We start from the raw sequence: 13,989 nt of genomic DNA on the forward strand, positions 1-13,989 counted from the left end.
ATAAAATCTATGACAACAACGGCACAAAGATCAAGAAGGAAGAAATGGAAGTGTATTTTTGTAAGGTTCTTAGACTATAAGTAAAGTAGTACAATGTACTTAAAGGTAAGCTGTGAAAGGTGTAACTTATAAACCCTTGAAACAACAAAACACAAAGTTATAGTTATAAGCCAACAAAGGAGGTAAATTATAATAATAAAAAATACTTCAAGAGAATAAGAAAACAAGCTGAAGACTGGGAGAAAATATTTGCAAAAGACATATCTGATAAAAGACAGTTATCCAGAATATACAAAGAACTTTTAAAAACTCAACAATAAGAAAATGAATAATGTGATTTAAAAATGGACAAAACACCTGAACAGACACCTCATCAAAGAAGATATACAGATGAAAAGCAAGTGTATAGAAGGATGTTCAACATCATATGTCTTAGAGAATTGTAAATTAGAATAATGAGATACCACTACACCCCCATTGAATGGCCAACCAAAACAATGACAGCACTGAATGCTGATGAAGATGTGGAGTGCCAGGAAATCTCATTCACTGCTGGTGGGAATGCAAAGTGGTGCAGTCACTTTGGAAGACAGTTAGGCAGTTTTTTTTTTATAAAACTGAACATATTTTTACCATATGTTCCAGCAATTTCACTCCTAGGTATTTACCCAAAGGAGTTGAAAATTATGCCTACACAAAAACCTACACACAGGTGTTTATAGAAGCTTTATTCATAATTGCCAACACTTGGAAGCAACCAAGATGTTTTTCAGTAGATGAATGGGTAAATAAACTGTGGTGCATCTAACCAATGGAATATTATTTAGTGTTTTAAAAATGAGGTATAGGGCGCCTGGGTGGCTCAGTTGGTTAAGCAATTGCCTTCGGCTCAGGTCATGATCCTGGAGTCCCGGGATCGAGTCCCGCATCGGGCTCCCTGCTCGGCGGGGAGTCTGCTTCTCCCTCTGACCCTCCTCCCTCTCATGCTCTCTGTCTCTCATTCTCTCTCTCTCAAGTAAATAAATAAAATCTTTAAAAAAAAAAAAAAATGAGGTATAAAGCCATGAAAAGACATGGAAGAAACTTAAATGCATATTACTAAGTGAAAGAAGCCAATTTGAAAAGGCTACATACTATGATGACATTCTGGAAAAGGCAAAACCCTGGAGGTAGTAAAAGAATCACTTGTTGCCAGAGGGTTGGAGGGGGAAAGGGATGAATAGGTGGGGCACAGAGGATTTTTAGGGTACTGAAACTTTTCTGTCTGATACTCTAATGGTGGATACCTCTCATTATACACTGGTCAAAACCCATAGAATTTACAAGAGCAAAGCCTAATGTAAACTATTGATCTTGGGTGATAATGATGTGTCACCGCAGGTTCATCAACTGTAACAAATGTTTATTTATCACCCTAGTGCAGGATATTGATAGTTAGGGAGGCTGTGCATATGTGGGAGCAGGGGTATATAAGAAATTTCTGTACCTTCCACTCAATTTTGATGTGAATCTAAAACTTCTCTAAAATATATAGTCTACTTAAAAATAAAACAAATAGTAAAAACAGTGCTCAATCCAAAAGAAGTAGAAAAAGATGAAAGACAACAAAGACCAGATGGGCACATAGGAAAAACTAGCAAGATGATAGATTTGAACTTAATTATATCAATGATCACACTAAATATAAATGATCTAATACCCTGGCAGAGATTGTAGATTAAATTAAAAAGTAATACTAACTCTCTGCTGCTTCCAATAAACCCACTTCAAATGTAAAGACACAAACAGATTAAAAGTAAAACAATGTAAAAAATATACCATGCTAACACTAATCAAAAGGAAGCTTCAGTGGTGATATTACTGTCAAAGTCCATTTCAGATTAAAGACTATTACCAGGAATAAAGAAGAGCCTTTCATATTGTTAAAGGGGTCAGTTCACAAAGACAACATAACGATCCTAAATGTTATGCACATACTTATAGATCTTCAAAACATATGAAGCAAAAACTGATAGAACTGCAAGGAAGAATAGACAAATAGAGATTCAATACCTCTCTCTCAATAGTTAATAAAATAGTAAACAGAAATCAGTAAGGATATAGAAGCCCTGAACAACACTATCACACAGTTTGACCTGATTTATTTATAGAACACTTCACCAAAAACCCAGAACATACATTCCTTTCAAGAGTACATAAAACATTTACCAAGAAAGACCATATTCTGAGCATTGAACAAACTCCATGCATTTAAAATGATTCAAGTTATACAAAGTATGTCTGTAAACTCAATGGAAATAAATTAGAAATCAATAACATAAAGATATCTGAAAAATCCCCAAATATTTGGAAACTAAAACACACACTTATACATAACCTATGGCCTAGAGAAACCAAAAAGAAATAGAATGTGTTTTGAACTAAATGCAAATGAAAACATGACACATCAAAATTTGTAGAATGCCACTAAATCAATATGTAGGGAAAATTTATAGTAGAAAAGAAGAAAGGTCTTAAATGAATGACCTCAAAGTCCACCTGAAGATATGATTTTTACATAGAGAAAGTGAAACCCTTAGTAAATAGAAGAAAAGGAATAATAAAAATCAGAAAAGAAATCAATAAAATAGAAAACAAAAGAGAAAATCAAGGAAACCAAAAGCTGTTTTTTTTGAGAAAATTAATATTTACAAGCCTTTGGCACACTGATCAGGAAAAAAAAATACAAATTACCAATATCAGTAATGAGAAAAGTGACATCACTACAGATATATAGATATTAAAAGGATAATAAGGAAATATTATGAACTACTTTATGCCAAGAATTTTGACAACTTACAGGTAATTGACAAATTCCTTGAAAAACATAAACCACTAAATTCATTTCAGAAGAAATACATAACTTGAATAGCTCTATATCTATTAAATAAATTGAAATAGGAAATTAGAGTTAAATTCCACACATACAAAAAAAAAAATCTTAGATGGCTTTGCTGGTGAATTCCACCAAACATTCAAGGAAGAAATAATAGCAATTAGATACAAACATTTCTGGAAAGTTAAATAGGAAGGACCACTTCCCAACTCATTCTATGAAGCCAGCAGTACCCTGACTCCAAAACCAAAGACCATTACAAGAAAATAAAATGATAAATTAATATTTCTCATGAAAATAAATGCCAAAATTCTAAACAAAAAAATTGTAGATAAAATCCAAAAATACAGTAAGAAGGATAATACATCATGATCTAGTTGGATTTATCCCAGAGAAACAAGGTTGGTTTATTATTTGAAAATTAATTAATGTAGTTCACCATATTAAACAAAGAAGAAAAATCATATGATCATCCCAATAGACCCATAAACAGCATTCTTCCTATATTTTTCTCTAGAAGTTTTACAGTTTTGAGGAAAAAATCTTTGTGACCTTGGATTAGGCAAAGATTTCATAGATAGAATACAAGGGGCTCATAGGCATGAATCATAAATAAATGATATGATATGATATGATATGATATGATATGATATGATATACTCATAGGCAGGAGTCATTTTAAAAATGTGATATATTGAACTCTGTCAAAATTAAAAACTTCTGCTCCTCAAAAAATACTGTTAAGAAAATAAAAAGACAAACTGTAGACTGGAAGAAAACATCTGATAAAGGACTTATATATAGAATATAACAAGGAACTCTCAAATTTTAATAAAAAGAAAACAACTCAATTTTTATTGTTTTAGGATTAATTTCAATTTTGCAAAACAAGTTTTTTTTTTAAATAACTCATAGGAAAAGACATAATGTGGAACCAGAATTTCTGTCAAATAAGCTCTTCTTCAATTTTCAAACCACTATGGCTACAAGATATAAATATATAACAACTAGAATTAGGATTAAAACTAAACAAACAAAATATAGTTAATTGGTAAAATAAAACTTATAACCTAGCCAATTGCAAAGAGATATGCAGAATATTTATAGAGTGAGTCAAATATTAAAATATATTCAACAACGTCTTACACTCTTTTGGCTACTTAATAACCTGATGCAAAAAAAAAAAAAGAATTTTAAGAGTAGAATTAGGCAGATAGACAGCATGAGCACAGCACTTTTACTACCTACTCATGAAAACATCAAGGTCATCTCCTGAGAGTTGGGGAGAAGGATGTCAGTCATATAGAGAATATAGAGAAGGCTGAAGTCATCATATGCATAGTATGTCATGTAAAATACATTCAGAAATTACCAGAAAATCCAAATTAAAAATACTTTGACCCCCTCTTTCTTAAGCCAGTGAGAAATTTCTTAAAATTGCACTTTCTTAATATCTAAATTCAGTTTTCCAAAATGCCTCCTGAGTCCAAAAATGTAAAAATCCTTGTTGAAGTAGTGTTCTCTTTCTCACCCTTGCTCTCTCATGCTCTGTTGGTGGTAGGGAGTGGGAGGATGTGTTCAACATAGCTAAGAAATCCTCAAGACCCTGAAATGTGATGGAAAAGCCAGCATCAGTAGCTTTAAGGGTAGATCCATACTGAGAATACTTTGGGCCTGATGATCTATTCTTTGCAGTTCTATATTACTTTATGATGATTGCATATATTAAGAATAAAAACCCTACGGCAATCCAAATGTGTATATCATACAGAAGCGTGCACATGCGCACACACACACACACACACACAGACGAGAGACGAGAGAGAGAGAGAGAGAGAGAGAGAGTGTGTGTGTGTGTGTGTGTGTGTTTGTGTGTGTGTGTGTTCATATGCTATGAACTAAGAAGCCCAGATTTAATCCTCTAGCCAGAACTTCTGACTACTTAGGGCATCTGTGATGAGTTGTATCTTCAGTTAACGGACTAAGTGGTCTAGGGGGTCTTGTTTCTCCTATGCTCTTAAATGACACAAGAACTTTTTAAGCCTTCCATCAAATGTTTTGTTGATGAAGCTTCTGGGGATTCATACAAGATCATGCTTGTGAATCTCAGCAGGAGCTACCCAGTTGTAGCAAGCTATTGGACTTAGATTCAAAACATTACTGGTTGAACTAGGGTCAAATTCTCCCAAAAGAAGAAATGGAAATTTAAAAAGTTCCAGAAGCCAAGTTCGGACAATTTTTAGTTTTTGGCTAATTTGTATGATAAAAAAATAACAAATCTATGAAGTAATCTTTGTGCAACATCGTTGGTTCTACTGGAAAGAATGAGTTTTAGAATATTAACTTTTTACCCTGTTAAAAAATACTAAATTTATGTGTTCATGCCTTAATGTCACCTGCTACATTTTGATGTCCAGTTTCAGCTAAGGCTTTTTCATTATATCTTTAATATCTTTGAGTATACTTTCTCCAGATATTTTCTTTTCCTTGAAAAATAGGCATAATTTTTGTCTTGGTCTTATTTTAATAAGATTAAGTGCAAGCCTGCATAATATGCCAGTTTTGCTGTGTTATCAGCAAAATGCAATGAAATGGATTCTAAATAATAAACTAAGAAATACTGTAGGATAAAGCATGAATTTCACAGTTTGAAACACCCATCATCCTCTGCTTGGGATGGGACCATACTTCTCCATCTTTCTCTGACTCCTAACCAGAACAAAGAAATACAGATATACATGAAAAATTTTTTAATAATTAATGGATTTCTTAAGATGAAAACAGAGGAGACAAACCATAAGAGACTCTTAACTCTAGGAAACAAACTGAGGGTTGCTAGAGGGGAGGTGGGTAGAGGGATGGGGTGATTGGGTGATGAGCATTAAGGAGGGCACTTGATGTAATGAGCACTGGGTGTTATATGCAACTGATGAATCACTAAATTCTACCCCTGAAACTAATAATACAGTATATGTTAATTAAATTGAATTTAAATAATTTTTTTTTAAAAGAGAAGGGCGCTTGGGTGGCTCAGTCAGTTAAGCGTCTGCCTCCGGCTCAGGTCATGATTCTGGGGTCCTGGGATCAAGTTCTGCATCAGGCTCCCCGTTCCACAGGGAGCCTGCTTCTCCCTCTGCCTCTGCCTCTTTCTCTGTCTCTCTAAAAAAAATTTTTTTAATTTAAAAAAGAGAAAAAAAAATAATGGATTTCTAGTGCTGAAGGAAGGGGGCTACCCAAATATTTTTGACCAAATAAATTCTCATTTCATTTAAAAAACTTTGCCACACACCTTCTCAAAAATGGCTTAGAAACCCATTCCAGGAGAGGTAATGTCTATATATATACTCAATTATAAATAATCTCTGAAGAGGAAGTGTTTGAATGAGTCATTGTTTTCTGACCTTTGTTTTATGAAGTTCACTTTTCAAATATTATGATTTTGATGTTTAGCTTCTCCAGATTCAAAGACATGAGACATTCTAGTGAAGCCTTTTGCTATTTTCCTTTGCCTTTAAGACATATAACTTTTGTCCCTTTAAATTTGTACGTGCATTCATGTTATCTACCTACAGTTAACGGAATTCAGTTTTTATCAGAATAAGTGTGCTTATACCAGAAATAAGAAAAATAAAGCTGACCAGAAGACTATGGTCTTTTCCTATTTTTGCAGCTGCCCCTCTTACAACTTACTGCCTGTAGCTTGGAACAACATTTTTCTTCCTGCCTGTGAGATCCTGAGATGTTGGACTTGGTGTTTGTTTATATGTTCTTTTATTCCAAACATGAAGAACTAGGTCTTTGGGCAATTAAACAAAATGAGGAGATAGCAGTGAGCAGAACAGCCTCTGCTCTTTGGAGCTCGGGCCGGTGAGGCACCTGGCATGAGAAGTAAACGAATAAATAATGAGTGGTAGGGAAGGAATGGTCCTTGGCACTGCCCTCCACTGTTGGGGAGCCTTGTGAAGGACAGGACTCAGGTCTTTTGGGAGACTGGTGGATAAACTGTTAGTGAGTTGAACCTATGTGGTGTCTCACCTTCCACCATGCATTCTCACTTGGTAGGATAGGAGCCACTACGTGGACGGTCTGCGCTCCTGCTCTTTTGCTCCAGGCCGACTCTCTTTCCTCCTGTCTCACCTTCCTCTCCTTCTAGCAGCCCCAGCCTTGTTCCTGGATGAAACCTTCTCTCCTTTCTCTTGTTCTTCACTTCCTTCTTCATTTCCTTTCATTAAACCTATTGATGACTTTTGTACAAAAGAGTCATATGAATAAAACATTTCATCAAGCCCAAGTAAAACCCTGTATTTTGAAGTGAAATGAGCTAAAATTAATACACGGTGATAGCAACCTCTCTCTGAAGCCCTTGCAGACACTTAGAATTCTCCTCTAGGAAGCCCCCTCTGCCTTCTCATCCTATTTTAATCAACTCTGCTTCTCTGTAGCTGCCCCCTTTGCCCTCAGCTGGACCACTTAAATTAACCTATGGTTGCACTTATCCCCTCTCCAGTCCAGAATGCGACCAATTCAGACCATGCGTGGCCAAGATTTAAGGAATTCTACCCATACTGCTCCTAAAATTCATGTTTCACTAGTGAATGAGAATAAACTAGGCTGAAGTCTGAGAATGTACATTATTATTATTATTGTTGTTGTTGCTGTTATTTTCAGAAAACCCTTCCAATGGCCTCAGAGCATACCCTAGTTTATGAGCTATTTAACAGTGTTTCTCCACATGAGACTCCAAACCAACTGCCTTAGCATCACACAGTGTATTTCTTTAAAATTGCCAGTTTTCTGGGCTTCACGTCATAGTGTTCAAAATCTCTGGAATTCTGTGTTTTGATAACTCCCCAGGCATTTCTGATACACACTAAAGTTTGAGATTCTTACAGGTCTCAAATCCAGTTAAAATACATTTGCATGTATACACACATTTTTTAGAATTACTGTTTTGTTTCTCTGAGTAAATGGGACCAGAGAAACTAGTTAAGAGGAAATCCTTTTTAAAAAATTACTCTCTAGGGGCGCCTGGCTGGCTCAGTCGGTAGAGTGTGTGACTCTTAATCTCAGAACTGTGAGTTTGAGCCCCACATTGGGCATGGAGTCTACCTAAAATTAAAAGTAAAAAAATTCAAAAAAAATTAAAATTACTCTCTAAAGGAATTAGTGTTGTGAAACTTTGTGTTCCTATGACAGTAACACACACACACATATATATATCACATCTTCTTTATCCATTCATCTGTCAATGGACATCTGGGCGCTTTCTATATTTTGGCTAGTATGGACATTGCTGCTATAAACATTGGTGTGCATGTGTCCCTTCAAATCGCTATGTTTGTATCCTTTGGATAAATACTTAGTAGTACAATTACTGGGTCATAGGGTAGTTCTATTTTTAACTTTTTGAGGAACCTCCATATTGTTTTCCAGAGTGGCTACACCAATTTGCATTCCCACCAACAGTGTAAGAGGGTTCCCCTTGAGAGAAAGAGTCTTAAGCACACTCTGTGCTGAGTGCAGACCAGACACGGGGCTCCATCTCACAACCCTGAGATCACGACCCTGAGATTACAACCTGAGCCAAAACCAAGAGTTGGAGGCTTGACGGACTGTGCCACCCAGGTACCCCAAGCATAAATGTTTTTCCTGTTCCTCTTACTTTCGAAATACTGGTAGGCATAGAACTCTGCTCAAATCCCAAATAAAGATATGCTCAAGAAAGCACTGTAGTTTTGCAAGGTTTGTTGATTCTTTATACAGCCAGGAGTGGAGTCTTGGAGCAAATGGCCCATTGTTCAGCAGAATACCTTAATCAGTATCTGTATTTGCTGATCTATGCCCTTATTCTAGTTTGGTTGGGTGGGTGGAGTTTGAGAAAAGTTTCTCAGTATCTACACTACTGACATTTTAGGCTGGATAATTCTTTGTTATGAGAAGCTATTCTGTACATTGTAGGATATTTAGCAGCTCCCCTGTCCTCTACCCACTGGATGCGAGTAGAACCTCCATGGCTAGTCATGATGATCAAAAATGCCTGTAGACATTGACAAATGTTCCCTGGGGGAGGGGAGGCAAAATTGAGCCCAGCTGAGAGCCACTGAGTTAGATGGATAAACTGCTCTGCACTAGAAATTAACAGCAATTTGGAGATGTTGCTGGCATCTAGGGAAAGGGGAAAAGGAGAGGCAGCTCCTTTTATATGTGGCAGCAGATATAGCAGCAGATCTGGCTTGAGAAATTCCCAGTGATAGGGAAGTCATTGTTTTTACAAGAAGAGTAATGTCTAATAAAATTGTAAATTTCAAATTGTTTCCCGTTTTATGCTGAACAAAAATTTTTTTCTTTTTTAAACCCACAAACATCCAGTAAAATTCTATTGCATAACAACAAGGGAATTGTAGCCTCCTCCACCTGACCCATTGGTGAAATCAGTTGACACCACATATCAGAATTCTAGGCAGTGACCAATAGTGAAATGAACAGAGGTACAAGTTCACCATAGGAGCTGTGAGTAGGAGCCAAAGAACAATAGAGAAGCCGCACTGACTTACTTAGATGTAGACTTGAGACATACTCTCCTTTCCCCCAAATACTACAGGAAGGAAGGTAACCATTTTGGGGGAGGAGATAGACAGACACAAGGAAGAACAACTGATGGCAATAAATTGTGTCTTTCTCTGTCATGTAAATGTCTTTGAAAAGAGTAGCAGGTGATCATATTTCAGATAGATTAGGCACTATACTTTCTGCATATACTGAAAAGGATTAAACAACCTCTTAGAATTTCTAAATGGATGGTTTTAAAGCAAGACATTGTCACTAGCTAGACCCCAAGACCTAGCCTTTACTGCTCACCTGCTTGTACTCACTAACCTTTGTCTTACATTTTTCCTTAAGCTCTTCTTTCAGACTTTCCACTTAACTCAGGTAAACGAAACCCAAAACCACCCCTCCAGGTGATGGTGACTGCCCTGACAAGACGTCCAGTGGGCCCACACCACCCAGACGATTTGTGCTAAACCGGACTCACGACTTACGCCTGCACAGATGGACCATGGAATGACCTCTGGAATGTGGTACAACCACCTTTACCTCATTATAGTATTAAAATCTCTGCCTAAGGAGGAGCCTCAGCCTCATTATATATCATACAAAGTATATATAGGCATATTTCCTTCAGGCACATGTGCGACCTTATGCTTGCCTCTACATAGGATGACAAGGCTTCCCTATCTAAATATTCATCCTAACCCTAAACAAAAGGAACCCGTTCATCCTCTCTTGGGGAGTCACTGCTTTGGAAGCCATTCCCCGTGATCTCCTTATTTGCTGCAAATAAGTTTTCTTTCTGTGACAACTCAACCTGGTACAGTTTCTGACTCACCAAAGAGTGAACTCACTTTGGTTTAGTTACAAATTTAATATCAAAACAGTAATAAATAAGTACTTTTGATTTTAATTATTTTTTAAATGAATAATTGAAGTAAGGTATTTTTTAAATGATTTATTCAGGAGAACGATAAGAGCATACAAAATAAGTCCTTTGATTTTTTTGTACATGGTTGAATTAGGATGGTAGGGATATGGGTAATCCTTTCTTTAGCTCATTTCCTTTTCAAAAGTGATTATTACCTTTTTACTAAAAAATATATTTTTATATATAAAGTAAGATAAAAAGGTTATATATAATATAAAGCTGGTACATGGATACATTAGATGACCCTATTACACCTTATCACAATTAGGAAATTTTAGCAAATGAAGTCAATAGGAAACAGGTAAGATTATCTTTCTGCAGAAGTCACTGTAACAAGGTAGCATTTCCCTAGGCTGAATGTAGGAATAGGACCTGTAATGTTATCAAGACTTGAATAAATGTGAAGGCAAGAGAACCGGAGCCCAGCATTTTCCACTTCTATTAGTTCTGAGAGATGCTCTGAGAAATAAAAAGTGCTCAAATAAGTTTGAGACATGCCATATAGTAGATTCCCTTCTTGGAGCTTCATGATTCACATCAATACATAAAGACTCTGAGAAATCCCACAGGGATAAAAAGTCTAACTTCACTTAACCCAAAATTTTCTAAGCTTACTTATTATTTTACAGGGTATTCTTTGAAAAAGACTAATGAATGGTTTTAAAATTTGAAGAAAGAATGAATAAACACAAGTATGTAGAGAAGAAGGAGGGAGGTTTAGATGAAATCAAGAAAAGGGAAAACCCCCAAGATTAGAATGTGTGCTACCTTCAGCACTGGGTAGGGGAGACTCTGACTGCTGAACATGAGTATTTGGTTTGATTAGTAGGCACACACCTGATAGAGATGGAGATGCCAAGCCTTTCTACTTTTATACAATAGCCATTAAGATCATACAGATATAGGCACACCTTGTTTTATTGCACTTTGTAGGTATTGCCTTTTTTTTTAACAAATTGAAGGTATGTGGCAACACTGCATTGAGCAAGTCTATCCATGCCATTTTCCCAGCAGCATTTGCTCACTTTGTGTCTCTATGTCACATTTTGGTAATTCTTGCAGTATTTCTAATTTTTTCATTATTATATTTGTTATGGTGATCTGCAGTCAGTGATCTTTTCATTGAAGTATACTTGACATATAATGTTATGTCAAACATACATATGTTTCAGGTGTACAACATAGTGATTTGACAATTGTAATCAGTGATCTTCGATGTTATTATTGTGATTGTTTTGGAGCACCATGAACTGTGCCCGTAAGATGGAAAACTTAATCAATAAATGTTGCATGTGTTTTGGTGTTCTGTGTTATACCAGCCAGCTCTTCCTCAGTCTCTCTCCCTCTCCTCAGGCATCCTAACCCTTTGAGAAACAACAATACTGAAATTAGGCCAATTAATAACCCTACAATGGCCTCTAAATGCTCAAAGGAAAGGAACAGTCACACATCTTTCACTTTAAGTCAAAAGCTAGAAATGATTAAGCTTAGTGAGGAAGGCATGAGGTAGGTCAAAAGCTAGACCACTTGTGCCAAACAGTTAGCCAAGTTGTGAAAGCAAAGAAAAAGTTCTTGAAGGAAATTAAAAGTGCTAGGCCAGGGGACACATTAATGATAAGAAAGTGAAACGGCCTTTTTGCTGATATGGAGAAAGTTTTAGTGGTCTGGATGGAAGATCAGAGCAGCCACAACATTCCCTTAAGCCGAAGCAAGGTCTAGTCCAGAGCAAGACCCTGACTCTTCAATTCTGTGAAGGCTGGGAGAGGTGAGGAAGCTGCTGAGGAAAAGTATGAAGTAAACAAAGATTGGTTCATGAGGTTTAGGGAAAGAACCAATCTTCATAACACAAAAGTGCAAGATGAAGCAGCAAGTGCCAATATAAAAGCTGCAGCAAGTTATCCAGAAGACCTACCTAAGATCATTAATGAAGGTGCTACTCTAAACAACAGATTTTCAGTGTAGATGAAACAGCCTTACATTGGAAGAAGATGCCATCTAGGACTATCAGAGCTGGAGAAGAGAAGTCCATGCCTGACTTAAAAGCTGCAAAGACAGGCTGACTCTCTTGTTAAGGGCTAGTGCATCTGTGACTTTAAATTGAAGCCAATGCTCATTTACCATTCCAAAAATCCTAGGGCCCTTAAGAATTATGTCAAATCTACTCTGCCTGTGCTCTATAAGTGGAACAACAAAGTCTGGATGACAGCACATCTATTAATAATATAGTTTACTGAATATTTTAAATCTACTGTTAAGACCTACCACTCAGAAAAAAGGATTCCTTTCAAATTATTACTGCTCATTGGTGATGCACCTGGTCACCCAAGAGCTCTGATGGGGATGTACCATGAGATTAATGCTATTTTCATGCCTACCAACACAATATCCCTTCTGTAGTCCATGGATCAAGTAGTAATTTCAACTTTCAAGTTTTATTATTTAAGAAATACATTTTGAAAATCTACAGCGCCCATAGAGAGTGATTCCTCTGATAGATCTGGGCAAAGTCAGTTGAAAACCTTCTGGAAAGGATTCCCCATTCTAGATGCCATTAAGAACATTTATGATTCATGGAAAGAGATTCAAAATATCTACATGAACAAGAGTTTGAAAGAAGTTGATTCTAACACTCACGTATGACTTTGAGGGGTTCAAAACTTCAGTGGAGAAAGTAACAACAGATGTGGTGGAAATGTCAAGAGAACTAGAATTAGAAGGGGAGCCTGAAGATGGGACTGAGTTGTTGCAATCTCATGACAAAACTAATGGCTGAGGAGTTGCTTCTTACAGATTAGCAAAGGAAATGGTTTCTTGAGATGGAATCTACTCCTGGTAGGGATGCTATGAAGATTGTTGAAATGACAACAAATGTAAACTTAGCTGATAAAGCAGTGGTAGGGTTTGAGAGGATTGAGTCCAATTTTGAGAGAAGTTCTACCGTGGGTAAAATGCTATCAAACAGCATCTCATGCTACAGTGAAATTGTTCATGAAAGGAAGAGTCAATCAATGTGGCAAACTTCATTGTCTTATTTTAAGAAATTGCCCCAGCCACCCCAGCTGTCAGCAACCACCACCCTGATCAATCAGCAGTCATCAACATCAAGGCAAGACCTTCCATCAACAAGAAAGTTACAACTCACTGAAAGCTCAGATGATAGTTAGCTTTTTTAACAATAAGGTACTTTTTAATTAAGGTATGTACATTGTTCCTTTAGACAAAACGCTATTGCACCCTTAAGAGACTACAGTATAATGTAAAATAACTTTCATATGCACCAGGAAATGAAAAATTCATTTAACTTACTTTATTGAAATATTCACTTTATTATGGTGGCCTGGAACCAAACCCACAAGGTCTGTGAGTTTTGCCTGTACTCCTCTGAGTCTATGCTCAGCAAGCAGACTGTTGGCTATGATTTGGCTTTTTATATAACTTTATCTGTAGGGAAAAAAAGCAATGACAATCTTCCAGCGCACTTGATAATTTCTCTTTGCAAATTATTAAATTAGCCTCTGGCATGAGTCTCTTATGAGCTTCATCAGCCAAGGAAGTCTACCTAATCCTAACCACTTCAGGGAACTCTGGAAAAAAATCAGCTTTGCACCTGCAAGCTCAGGACTGATCTTAGGTT

The sequence above is a fragment of the Phoca vitulina genome, unplaced genomic scaffold, assembly GCF_004348235.1.
Source record: "Phoca vitulina isolate PV1807 unplaced genomic scaffold, GSC_HSeal_1.0 scaffold17, whole genome shotgun sequence".
NCBI classification, from domain to species: Eukaryota; Metazoa; Chordata; class Mammalia; order Carnivora; family Phocidae; genus Phoca; species Phoca vitulina.